This window comes from Amblyraja radiata, chromosome 26, assembly GCF_010909765.2.
Source record: "Amblyraja radiata isolate CabotCenter1 chromosome 26, sAmbRad1.1.pri, whole genome shotgun sequence".
Classification (NCBI taxonomy): domain Eukaryota; kingdom Metazoa; phylum Chordata; class Chondrichthyes; order Rajiformes; family Rajidae; genus Amblyraja; species Amblyraja radiata.
This window is the reverse complement of record NC_045981.1, coordinates 13461899-13475378: the sequence shown is the minus strand read 5'-3', so window position 1 is coordinate 13475378 and position 13480 is coordinate 13461899.

The following is a 13480-nucleotide window of genomic DNA, read 5'->3' as shown; positions in this document are numbered from 1 at the left end:
CACCCATATGCTGGTTCTACCTTAGACACCAGGGACAATTGTACAGAAGATAAACCTCAAACCTGCACGTCTGTGGAATGTGGAAGGGAAGCTGAGCACCCGGAGAAAACCCACACAGTCACACTCCAAAGACGTTCAGGTTTGTAGGTTAATTGGCTGGGATAAACATTTGTGACATTGCCCCTGGTGTGTGTAGGATAGCGTTAGTGTACGGGGCGATCGCCGGCCGGCGTGGACTCAGCGTTTCCGCGCTGTATCTCTAAACTAAACTAAACTAAAGTTCCTCAGCACTGGTCAGGGAAGGAGAAATGAGAGAAAACTTTGTTCCTGCATGAGGCAATGATTCTGCTGTTGAGGACCAGATGCTGCCATGCCCGCTGTAATTGTACGGCAGACAAAATGGAAAGTTCGGAAAAGTGTGATGAGGTAAGCAATGATACTCTGAATCCTTATGTCAACAATTTAAAGAATGACTAACAGACCTGGGAAATCAGTCTTGGGATCTGAGCCATCGTTCTGCCTCTTGCAAGTGTATCATGATTAGAATGTGCCTGCTTTACCATTTGCATGTCTCATGGTATTTACAGGAGTTGAGACATCATCTTGCAGCTGTACACAATTTTGGGAAGGTCACGTTTGAAGTAGTTTAGTTTAGCTTGGAGACACAGCGTGGAAACAGGCTGGGTAGGAAGGAACCGCAGGTGCAGGTTCAAACCGAAGATAGTCCAAAAGTGCTGGAGTAACTCAGGCAGCGTCTCTGGAGAGAAGGAATGGGTGACGTGTCAGGTCTGCGCCACCGTGTCGCCCTATTTGTTGCTCTACTGCAGGAAGGATGCCATTAAACTGGAGAGAAAACAAACTGGATTTACAAGGATGTTGCTGGGCCTGAAGGCAAGGTCAGAAGTGATAGTAGAATTAGGCCAATTGGCCCATCAAGTCTACTCCACCATTCAATCATGGCTGATCTATCTTTCCCTCCGAACCCCATTCTCCTGCCTTCTCCCCAGAACCTCTGACACCTTTTCCCCATAATCTCTGAGACCCTTTATATTTAGGGTAAGAAAGAACTGCAGATGCTGGTTTAAATCGAAGGTCGACACAAAAGGGTTTAAATTATAAGGAAAGGCTGGATAGGCTGAATCTTTAGGTAGAAAAAAAAATGCTGGAGCAACTCAGCTGGACAGGCAGCATCTCTGGCGAGAAGGAATGGGTGACATTTCGAGTCGAGACCCTTCTTCAGACTGATGTCAGGGGAGTGGGCGATACAAAGATAAAATGTAGTCGGAGACAGTAAGACTGGTCGGAGAACTGGGAAAGGGGAGGGGTTGGAGAGCGAGGTCAACATTCATAGCGCTGGGGTGTAAATTACCGAAGCAAATATGAGGTGCTGTTCCTCCAATTTGCGTTGGGCCTCACTCTGACAATGGAGGAGGCCCAGGACAGAAAGGTCAGTGTTGGAATGGGAGAGGGAGTTGAAGTGCTGAGCAAGCAGGAGATCAGGTAGGTTTAGGCGGACCAAGTGGAGGTGTTCAGCGAAACGATCGTCGATCCTGAGCTTGATCTCGCAATGCCCATTTCTTCTGCAGTTGAATAAGATGGAGAAGATGGACACAAAAAGCAGGAGTACCTCAGTGGGTTAACCAGCATCTCTGGAGAGAAGGAATAGGTGACATTTCAGATTGAGACCCTTCTTCAGACAGTCAGGGGAAAGTTATAGAAGGTGCATAGAACAAATGAATGAAAGATATGCAAAAAGCAACGACGATCAAGGAAGGTGGAGCCCACAATGGTCAATTGTTGACTATAGGCTAGATGATAATTATACAGACAGTGACATTTGACAGGACGACAGTGAAACTAGTACGATGACCCAGGTGGGGGAGGGACGGAGAGAGCGGGGATGCAAGGGTTACCTGAAGTTAGAGAAATCAATATTCCTACCGCTGGGGTATAAGCTGCCCAAGCCACCTAATATGAGGTGCTGTTCCTCCAATTTGCACTGGGCCTCACTCTGACAATGGAGGAGGCCCAGGACAGAAAGGTCAGTATGTGAATGGGAGGAGAAGTTAAAGTGTTTGGCAACCGGGAGATCACATAGGCCCAGGCGGACTGAGCGAAGGTGTTTAGCGAAATGAAATAATCGTCCAGTCTAGGTTAGATCTGGCCGATACATATGAGTTCCACACCTGGAACAGCGGATGCAGTAGGTGCGGTTGGCTCAGTAGCTATTCTGATATCCTCACCACAGAAGGCAACAAAAGCTTTTCACTGCACAAGTGACAATAAAATAAACTGAAGAGCAGTGAACTCTCAGAAGCAGCAGAAACCTCCCATTAGCAGCCAGCATCACGTTCGAAACAGCATTTGGAAGATAGAGCAAGCAGAGGTGTTGTGCCAAGTTGCAGTGAATTGCTGATTGAGTAAGGCCATCTTGACCGGCCCAGTATGTCGACACTTCTGCCTAATGGATAAAAAGGATCGTTCTCATGCACCCCTTCCCCAACTCCTTGCTTTAGGTGTGAGAGATAGTAGCTTATAGCTGCCAATGCAGCCAGCCACTGTAATTCTGTATAGACATAATTCTGATGGACGTAGTCAAGGAATGCTGAGGTCGTCATGATCCCAGCTAATTCCCAGTGAAATCCTGCAGCAAGGCACCACATTGCCCTCCCTTGCTGATATCTCTTGTCTCAAGGGTTGCCAACTGTCCCGTATTAGCCGGAGATCCCGTATTTTGGGCTAAATTGGTTTATCCCGTACGGGACCGCCATTGTCCCGTATTTGACTGCTATGACTCAAGTCGAGGGGACTGTCGGGTCGGAGCGCCGCGTCCGGCCCCGCCTCACCTGTCCCGACATAGTGCAGCCCATGGAGTGCAGCAGCAGCACCAACGCCTCGCCCGTGGCTCCGTCGGTCGGCAGCCCGGCCAGCTGTCCGGCCTTCGGACCTTCACTTACCGCCGACACCACCACCCCTCCCTGTCATGGCCGATCATCGGTTCATGAGTTGGATGTGGTGCCGGGCTTTGCGCGTGACATCGCGCCCGGGCCAAAACTCCTCAGCTGGCCCGCCGGCTGGGCTTTGTGTGCAGTCCAGCACCCGGGCCAACTCATCATTCACCCAGCCACAACCGAATCGGTCAACGAATTGCCGTCGGGAATTTGTCCCGTATTTTGACCATTTGTCCCTTATTTGGGAGTGAGAAAGTCGGCAACCCTACTTGTCTCCCTCTCACCTGACCCTCAGTCCAAAGAAGGGTCTCGACCCGAGACGTTACCCATTTCTTTTCTCCAGAGGTGCTGTCCGACCCGCTGAGTAAAGCCCCTGTCCCACTTTCCTGAGTTACCACAAATTCGCCCGGGTTTTCCCCTTGATTCAAACTCGGAGAATTACGGTAATAGCCAGCCGTAGGTACCCGGGGCTATTTTCTTTACTCATGGACATTTTTCAACATGCTGAAAAAACGTCCCGACTTACCTGATGCCCCGAGTACCTGCAGTTGGCATTACGAGCCGCTACGAAATATCTACGGACTCCTACAGACTCTCTACGGACATTCTCCGAGTTTGAATCAAGGGGAAAACGCGGGAGAATTCGTGAGTAACTCGGGAAAGTGGGACAGGAGCTTTACTCCAGCTTTTTGTGTCTGTCTTCAGTTCCAAGCAGCACCTGCAGCTCCTTCCAACACATTATCCCCATCGACATGGTAAGCACTTATATGGAGCGGATAATTTCCTACGTTGCATTTAAAATGGAGCTCTACAAACGAATGAACACTGTGCTAGAGCAAGTGCCCTGAAGTTGATGAGAGTTGTTAGGAATATTTATTTGTCAGTCGTAACAACGTGGCAGGAACCTGGCACTGGAGGGTGATAAATAATTGTTGCGCTCAGCTAGTTTCAGTCGTTTGGCCCCTCGAGCGAAATTTTGCTTCAAGCTACAAAGTGATTTAAGACATGGAGTTTAAGCATTATTTCCCCAAAGGTTTGCTTGACAGTGGAAAAAAATAAAAGCATTGAAAACTGGAACAAAGTGAACCAGCAAACTTACTGAGGTTTAGTTTAGAGATACACCGCTCAAACAGGCCGAGTCCGCGCTGAACAGCAATGCCCGCACACTAACACTATCCTACACACACGTCCGAGGGACAATTTACATTTATACCAAGCCAATTAACCTACAAACCTCTACGTCTTTGGAGCGTGGGAGGAAACTGGAGCACCCAGAGAAAACCCGCGCAGGTCACGGGGAGAACGCACAAACTCTGTACAGAGAGCCCCCTTAGTCAGGATCGAACCCGGGTCTCTGGCGCAGTAAGGCAGCGGCTCTACAGCTGGGACACCGTGCCGCCCAGACCACTGGAAAGGTAACAGAGAGACTGGTTTTGGAGGCTGTGCCTGGCAGAAACCTAGAGGAACATATCCTTACCAGCCTGAGACAATCGTCTCAGAACAAGAATGGTCTGAAGAAGGGTCCTGACCCGAAACGTCATCCATGCCTGTTCTACAGAGACTAGAGAGTCTGAAATAAAGGGGGAGGTTAAGTAGACTGGGTCTCTATTCCTTGGAGCACAGGAGGATGAGGGGTGATCTTATTGAGGCGTATAAGATCATGAGAGGAATAGATCAGGTAGACGCAGTCTCTTGTCCAGAGTAGGGGAATCGAGGACCAGAGGACAAAGGTTCAAGGTGAAGGGGAAAAGATTTAATAGGAATCTGAGGGGTAACTTTTACACACAAAGGGTGGTGGGTGTAAGGAACAAGCTGTCAGAGGAGGTTGTTGAGGCAGGAACTATCCCAATATTTGAGAAACAGTTAGACAGGTACAGAGATAGGACAGGTTTGGAGGGATATAGACCAAACGCAGGCAGGTGGGACTAGTGTAGCTGGGACATGGTGGTCAGTGTGAGCAAGTTGGGCTGAAGGGCCTGTTTCCACACTGTATCACTCTATGACTCTATGAGATGTTACCTGTCCTTTCTTTAAAGGTTTCAAAGTTTTCAAAGGTCTTTTATTGTCACGTGCACCAATTAAGGTACAGTGATATTCGTATTACCAAAGTCATATAAAAGACACACAACTACATAAAAGTCAACATAAACATCCACCACAGTGGATTCCACATTCCTCACTGTGATGGAAGGCAATAAAGTCAGATCTTGTTCCCTAATTTTCTCCCGCGGTCGAGGCAGTCGAACATCCGCAGTCTGGGCGATCAAAGCTCCCGCGTCAGGGCGATCGAAGCTCCCGCGTCAGGGCGATCGAAGCTCCTGGGCTTGAAGCTCCCGAAATCGGTCTCTAGCCAGGGACCGCGAGCTCCACGATGTTAAAGTCCGCAGGCTCCCGCGGTTGGAGTTCAGATCCCTGGCAAAGTGATCGCCAGCTCCGTGAAGTTGAATCTCCTGAAGTCGGTCTACGGCAGAGCCCTCCAACTCCTCGACGTTAGGCCGCAGTGCGGACGGAGCTACGATACGGAAAAAAATCGCACCTCCGTCGAGGTAAGAGATTAAAAAAAAGTTTCCCCCAAATCCCCACATAAAACAAGCTAAAGAGCAATAAACACATACATTTAACATCTATGAAAAAAAACAAAAAATAAGGAAGGGACAGATTGTTGGCGAGGCAGCCATTTATAAACCAGCATCTGCAGTTCCTTGTTTCTACAAAATATCATGGAAAGGTGCTCAATCTAAGAAGAACTTCAAATATACCAGACACCTTGAAGAGCGCTCTATGTTTCTTTGTTAGAAGTGAGTTGAGGAAAATGCAGACAATAATAATCCATCTTCGGATGAGACGACAGTAATTGTGTCACTAAGGAGCCTTTTTCAATGGGCTCATGATTCAATTAGTAATCCTCACGTTGAATACAGAAACACACAGGAATGCACACAATGCACCATTAGAATTTTATAAACACTTTATAAACACTTTAATAGGGCGTCATGGTGGCACAGCGGTAGAGTTGCTGCATTACAGCGTTTACAACGCCAGAGACCCGGGTTTGATCCTGGCTACGGGTGCTTGTCCGTACGGAGATTGTACGTTCTCCCCGTGACCTGCGTGGGATTTCTCCGAGAACTTTGGTTTCCTCCCACACTCCAAAGACGTACAGGTTTGTAGGTTAATTGGCTTAGTATGAATGTAAAAATCGTCCCTAGTGTGAGTGTGGGATAGTGTTTGTGTGCGGGGATTGTTGGTCGATGCCTACTCAGTGGACATGAAGGGCCTGTTTCCGCGCTGTATCTCTAAGCTAAACTAAACTAATGGAAAACATGTTCAGAGACTTACAGCATCCCCAGAATCCCTGTACTCCTGACGTTTAACAAGTTTATTTTCTAAGAACAATTTTGTAATCAACGAAAATGACAGCAATAACAGAGTTATTATCAAAGGCGGGACTCTAGAGCGGATCGAAAGGTCATTCATTTATTATTGCATTGGTAATGGAAAATACTTACACTGAGCAATATATCGCGGGCATAGACGTACATTTTTGGGAACAAATAGTTTTTCTGACTCTGTCTTGCAGGTGGTGTCGTTTGCAAAGCTACTTTGAGTGGGCCTAAATTCCGTAGAGTGGAAAGTTTTAGTCATGGTGGTGATCCTGCATCTCCTTGCTTGTTCGGATTCATTTCCTAGAAATCGTTTTTGTTTTTTTTTAAATATTTTTATTAGAAGTACAATAAAGTACAGTAATACACATCACATATATCTTATTACATTTGTTGTACCACTTCATTTTTTGAGCTTTAAGAAATAAAAGAAGTAAGGAAAGTGAAAAAGAGTCGTGAAGGTGCAGGAAAGTGTTGGGAAAAGAAAGCCCCTTAGAAAAGAAGTTAGAGAAGGAAGTAAAGAAAGGAAATAGACCCTAGAAAAGAAAGAAGAAGAAAAAAGAGAAACAATCGCTCTATTATAACACAAAACTCCGCAAAAAAGGATATACCAACCGTGTTTTTTCTAGAAATCGTTTTGAAACTGTAGAAATTGTTTCAATTCTAGTAAGTGTGTGGACGGTAACGTGTACTGTGGAAATTAAATCAATAGACAATAGGTGCAGGAGTAGGTCATTCGGCCCTTCGAGCCAGCACCACCATTCAATGTGATCATGGCTGATCATCCACAACCAGCACCCCGTTCCTGCCTTCTCCCCATATCCCCTGACTCCGCTATCTTTAAGAGCCCTATCTAGCTCTCTCTTGAAAGTATCCAGCGAACCAGCCTCCAATGCCCTCTGTGGCAGAAAATTCCACAGACTCACAACTCTCCATGTGAAGAAGTATTTCCTCGTCTCCGTTCTAAATGGCTTGCTCCTTATTCTTAATCTGTGGCCCCTGGTTCTGGACTCCCCCAACATCGGGAACATGTTTCCTGCCTCTAGCGTGTCCAAACCCTTAATAATCTTATATGTTTCAGTAAGATCCCCTGCCCAGAGTGGGGGAATTGAGAACCAGAGGGCATCGGTTTAAGGTGAAGTTCCAGTTTAGTTTAGTTTAGAGATACAGCACGGAAACAGGCCCCTCGGCCCACCGAGTCCACACCGACCAACAGTCCCCGCACTTTAACACTACCCTACACACACTAGGGACAATTTCACATTCATACCAAGCCAATTAACCTACAAACCTGTACATCTTTGGAGTGTGGAAGGAAACCAAAGATCTCGAAGAAAATCTACGCAAGTCACGGGGAGAACGTACAAACTCCGTACAGACAGCACCCGTAGTCAGGATTGAACCCGGGTCTCTGGCAACATAAGGCAGCAATTCTACCGCTGCTCCACAGTGGTGAAAGGGGAAATATTTTATAGGATTCTGAGGGGTAACTTTTTCACACAAATGGTGGTGGGTGCATGGAACGAGCTGCCGGAGGATGTAGTTGAGGCAGGAATTATCACAGCGTTTAAGAAGCAAATAGACAGATAGGACATGGGCCAATGGCAGGCAAATGGGACAAGTGTAGATGGGACATGTTGGTGGATGTGGACAAGTTGGGCCAAAAACCTTGTTTCCACCCTGTATGACTGTGACTAAAATTATTCCAATTTGCAATCACCTTCAAACGTGTTAGTAAGATCACTGTTAAAAGGAAAGCTTATTTAAACATTAAAACAATGAACACTTGTAATAAAGTAAATGATCCAATGTGTGATAATGTTTAAGAAAGAACAGCTAATGCTGGAAAAACCCTTGGGTCTCAACCCAAAACGTCACCTATTCCTTCACTCCATAGATGCTACCTCACCCGCTGAGTTTCTCCAGTTTTTTTGTCCACCTTTAATGTGTGGGAATAGTGTCCTCACCGGGAACATTACTTGTCCAATCCCTCCACAGATGCCACCAGACTCACTGAGTTACTCCAGCACATTGGTTCAATGATATACAGCATTCAGTTGTTGGACTGCAGAGTATATTGGATCCTTCTTTAAGGTCTGATCAAAGTCCGATTAAAGATAGTCCGAGGATCTTCAATGCGGAAGGCCCATCTATGTTGACAGAAACATAGAAACATAGACCATAGGTGCGGGAGTCGGCCATTCGGCCCTTCGAGCCAGCACCACCATTCAAAATGATCATGGCTGATCATCCGTTCCTGCTTTCTCCCCATAATCCTTGATTCCGTTAGCTATATCTCACAGTCTCTTGAATACATCCAGTGAATTGGCCTCCACTTGCCTTCTGTGGCAGATTGCTGATTGCTCTGCATTGGAAAACCCTGCTTGAGAGTTCCCTTGCCAAGGGGCCTCTGTTTCATGGTCCAGTTCAGGTCAGTAGCTGTCTGCTTTCAGTTCCGAAGTAATATTTACCACATGTTCATTCAATGACAAATTGGTTGCATATTAACCATTCACAAAACAAAGGGCAATTTTTTTTCTGTTTAGTTTAGGTTAGAGGTACAGTGCGGAAACAGGCCCGTCGGCCCACCGAGTCCGCACCGGCCAGCGATCCCCGCACACCAACACTATCCCACACACTACAGGGACAATTTACACATACACAAAGCCAATTAACCTACAAACATGTACGTCTTTGGAGTGTGTGGGAGGAAACCGAGGATCTCGGAGAAAACCCACGCGGTCACGGGGAGAATGTGCAAACTCCACACAGACAGCACCCGTAGTCGGGATCGACCCAGGTCTCCAGCGCTGTAAGGCAGCAACTCCAGCGTTGCATCACCGCGGCCGCCCGTTCTATTAAATATAACTTCAAAGAAAATAACATAATCAGAGCTATCATTAGGCCCCCCTCAGTCGTGGCTGACCATGGGTGTCTCCAGGGTTGGAGTACGCCTGTGCGTGACTTTATTTAACGTGGGGAGACTAGTGCACAGACAGCCACCCCATGGTCCTTGACAGATCTGGGTCAGGGTCCAGTGGCATGGAGTCCAAGACGACCAGAGACCCTTTTCTGCTGCAACCTTCAACCACCTTCCCAGCCGTTGTGACGCTCCACTAAGGTCAGCCATCATCCTCTGCCTTGGGTCTTGGTTGGATTTCAATGAGGTTCCCCCTCATCCTTCTAAACTCCAGCGAGCACCACCACAAGCCCAGTGCTGTCAAATACTCATCATATGTTAACCCACTCATTCCAGCGATCATTCTCGTAAACCTCCTCTGGACCCTCTCTAACGCCAGCACATCCTTCTTCAGATATGGGGCCCAAAACTGCTGACAATACTCCAGATGTGGCCTGGCCAGTGCCATATAAAGCCTCAGACAGCATCTCTGGCCAATGGCAAATGTTCAATGGTGCCTCGTAATCACATGTGGCGGCATGGCACGGTGGTGCAGCGGTTGAGTTGCTGCCTGACGTGTCGATCCTGATAATGGGTGTTATCCGTACGGAGTTGGTACGTTCTCCCTAACCTGCGTGAGTTTTCTCTAGGACCTCCGGTTTCCTCCTACACTCTAAAGACGGACAGGTTTGCAGGTTAATTGGCTTTGGTAAAATTGTAAATTGTCCCTATTGTGTAGCATAGTGCTAGTGTTTGGGATAATCACTAGGCTGCACGGACTCGGTGGGCCGAAGGGCCTGTTTCCACTCTGTACCTCGAAAGTCGAAAGTCTAAATGAAATGACAGTTTTACACTAATAATGTCAACAGATAGTCAAGGCCTCACAATGAATATCAAGCATTAATCACTAATCTATTTGAAGTCACTTGAAAACAAAACATGGCTCAAGTCTATCGCCAAGTAAAGTAACTTTGTGTATGTAAGCTGATCGCTGCGCCAGTTTCCACTGCTGGTGAAGAGAGTTCGTGTCGACTGGTGGATCTTGCCGTCTGACGTTCACTGGAAGTGTTTAGTTTAGTTTTATTTTAGTTTAGAAATACAGCGTGGAAACAGGCCCTTCGGCCCACCTATTCCGCGTCGACCAGCGATCCCCGCACATTAACATTATCCTACACCTGGAACCATTTTTACATTTATACCAAGCTAATTAACCTACAAACCTGTCCATCTTTGGAGTGTAGGAGGAAACTGGGAAAAAACCCACGCAGGTCACCGAGAGAACGTACAAACTCCGTACAGACAGTGCCCGTAGTCAGGATCGAACCAGGGTCTCTGCAAGGCAAACGGTTCTACCGCTGCGCCACCGTGCTATAAACTAAACTAAACAAAGAAAAAGGATTAATTTTGAAATATTCAACGTGGCTTTCTTGAATTAATATCGATGCAACCATGGTTCAATTGTGTGCATGTGTGTGTGTGTGTGTGTGTGTGTGTGTGTGTGTGTGTGTGTGTACACGCATGTAGTTTCTGAGGCTTGTCAGTCACGGGTCCTGTCCCAAAGGCTAGTTGGTTGCGGGACTGGGACTCAGGGAGCTGGAGATGTCGAAAGCGAGGACCAAGACAGGAGGGTGAACCGGGGCAATGCCTCCAACACCTTCAAGTTTGTCTGCTGGAGGCGACCACGGGACATAAAGATGGCCAAGCGAGGAGAGGAGAGGGACGTCGGTTCCCGGGAACTGCTCCAGTACATCGAGCGCGCGGGCCGACCGGACTGTGGACATTGAAAAAATGGCGCCAAAATGGCGGCGCCCGCATGTGTGGTATGTGCAAAGAGAATTTCACTGTGCAGTTGCATTCGTGATGAATAAAGCAGCATTGAACCATTGTGTGTGTAAGAAAGAACTGCAGATGCTGGTTAAAATCAAAGGTAGACACAAAATGATGAAGTACCTCAGCGGGACAGGCAGCATCTCTGGAGAGAAGGAATGGGTGACGTTTCGGGTTGAGACCCTTCTTCAGACCAAAGATACTAGAGGAGCTCTGCTCTATAATCTTTGCTTCAGACTGATGTCAGGGGAGGGGGGCGGGACAGAGATAGAATGTAGTCGGAGACAGTAAGACTGGTGGGAGAACTGGGAAGGAAGGGAAAGGGGATGGAGAGAGAAAGCAAGGGCTATCTGAAGTTAGAGAAGTCAACGTTCGTAAACTACCCAAGCGAAATACGAGGTGCTGTTCCTCCAATTTATGCTGGGCCTCACTCTGACAATGGAGGAGGCCCAGGACCAAAAGGTCAGATTGGGAATGGGAGGGGGAGTTGAAGTGCTGAGCCACCGGGAGATCAGATAGGTTAAGACAGACTGAGCGGAGGTGTTCAGCAAAACGATTGCCGAGCCTGCGCTTGGTCTCGAACCATTGTGTGTGTTGGTCGTTTTGTTGGTGATGTGACTGTCTGTGCGTGTATGCATGCTGTTATTCTACTCACTCAGTTACAGCATTCAGGGTTTTCTGGCAAAGGCAGTGTTTATCGTCCATCTTTGGATATTGTTCCTCGCCCATCAGCCCCATCTACGTTTGTGCCTCTCGCATCCGCTGGGTTTTCCCAGGGACATCTCCAGACAATGAGGTGTAGCCGACAATGAAAATGAAGAGAGTTTCTCAGACCACTAAAAGAGTCTGACGGAGGGTCCCGGCCCGAAACGTCCCATATCCATGTTCTCCGGAGATGCGGCCTGACCCACTGAGTTACTCCAGCCGCTGGGAGAATGTAGGAAAGGCAGTGCCAAGGTGGTGCGGCGGTAGAGCTGCTGCCTTACAAGCGCCAGAGACCTAGGTTCAATCCTGACTGCAGGTGCTGTCTGTACGGAGTCAGTCCATTCTCCCTGTGACCACGTGGGTTTTCTCCGGGCGCACCGGTATCCTCCCACAATCCAAAGACGTACAGGTTTTGTAGGTTAATTGGCTCCGGTAAAAATTGCAAATCGTCCCTAGTAGCAGGATAGTGTTAGCGTGCGGGGATCGCTGGTCGGCTCGGACTCGGTGGGCAGAAGGGCCCCTTTCCGCGCTGTATCTCTGAACTAAAACTAAACACAGGATTGATTTTTTTAAATTATTCGACGTTTTGTTTCCACGCTGTGTTTTTTTTTGGTCAAACTGAACCAAACTCCCGACAGCATGCTTCCAACAATAGCAACGGGCAAATCGCCCAGTTCCACAATTTTATTTTTCCCTCGGAATAGACATTGACCAGTTTACCGCGGGCCTTCCCTTCCTTGATGTAGTGTGAAAACATTTGCCTTCCTTTGAATGAGCGGGCCCAGGGACCGAGGGCTTTGCTGGCAGGGGATCAATGTTTACATAAAGCTCGCTGGTATTTGTGAAATTTCCTGCAACAATTACAGCAGAACTTCTCATTCCTGATCATGTTGCAACTAAACACAAAGGCTCGGGGATCTGGAAGCATTGGAAGAGACCGGCATTCATTCTTTCGAGACTAATCTGGTCAAAGCCAAACCACATCTATCTATTAATGGAAAGGTTACTTAAACAATTTTTATTTTCACTTTTTCCTATGCCACCCACAGCTGGCCTTTTTTTTTTTTTCCACATTCATAACCAACAGGAAGCAAGAGTGGTATAATAGCCTGATGAATCACCCAGACAATGATTAACGGTGTAGCTGCTGAACCCTTCTACGCAACTACGCTCCCAGTAATTCCCCATGACAAATCAGAGTCATACAGTCCAACAGCAAGAAGAAGGGTCTCGACCCGAAACGTAACCCATTCCTTTTCTCCAGAGATGCTGCCTGTCCCGCTGAGTTGCTCAAGCATTTTGGGTCTGTCTTCAGTGTAAACCAGCATCTGCAGTTCCTTCCTACACATGGAAACAGGCCATTCGGCCCAACTCGTTCGTTCGCACGAAACGGCGGTGGGTCTATGGAACGAGCTGCCGGAGGAGCTGGTTGAGGCAGGGACTATCGCAATGTTTAAGAAGCAATTGGACAGGTACACGGACAAGGACAAGTTTAGAGGGATATGGATTAAATACAGGCAGGTGGGAGTAGCGTAGATGGGACCTGGTGTGGGCAAGTTGTGCCAAAGTGTCTCTGACCCTATGACAATGACCAAGATGCTCCATCTAAGCTCGTCCCATTTCCAGATATCCCTTTAAACATTTCCTATCCATGTATCTCTCCAAATATCTTTTAAATGTTGTTATAAAACCTGCCTCAACTACTTCCTCTGGCA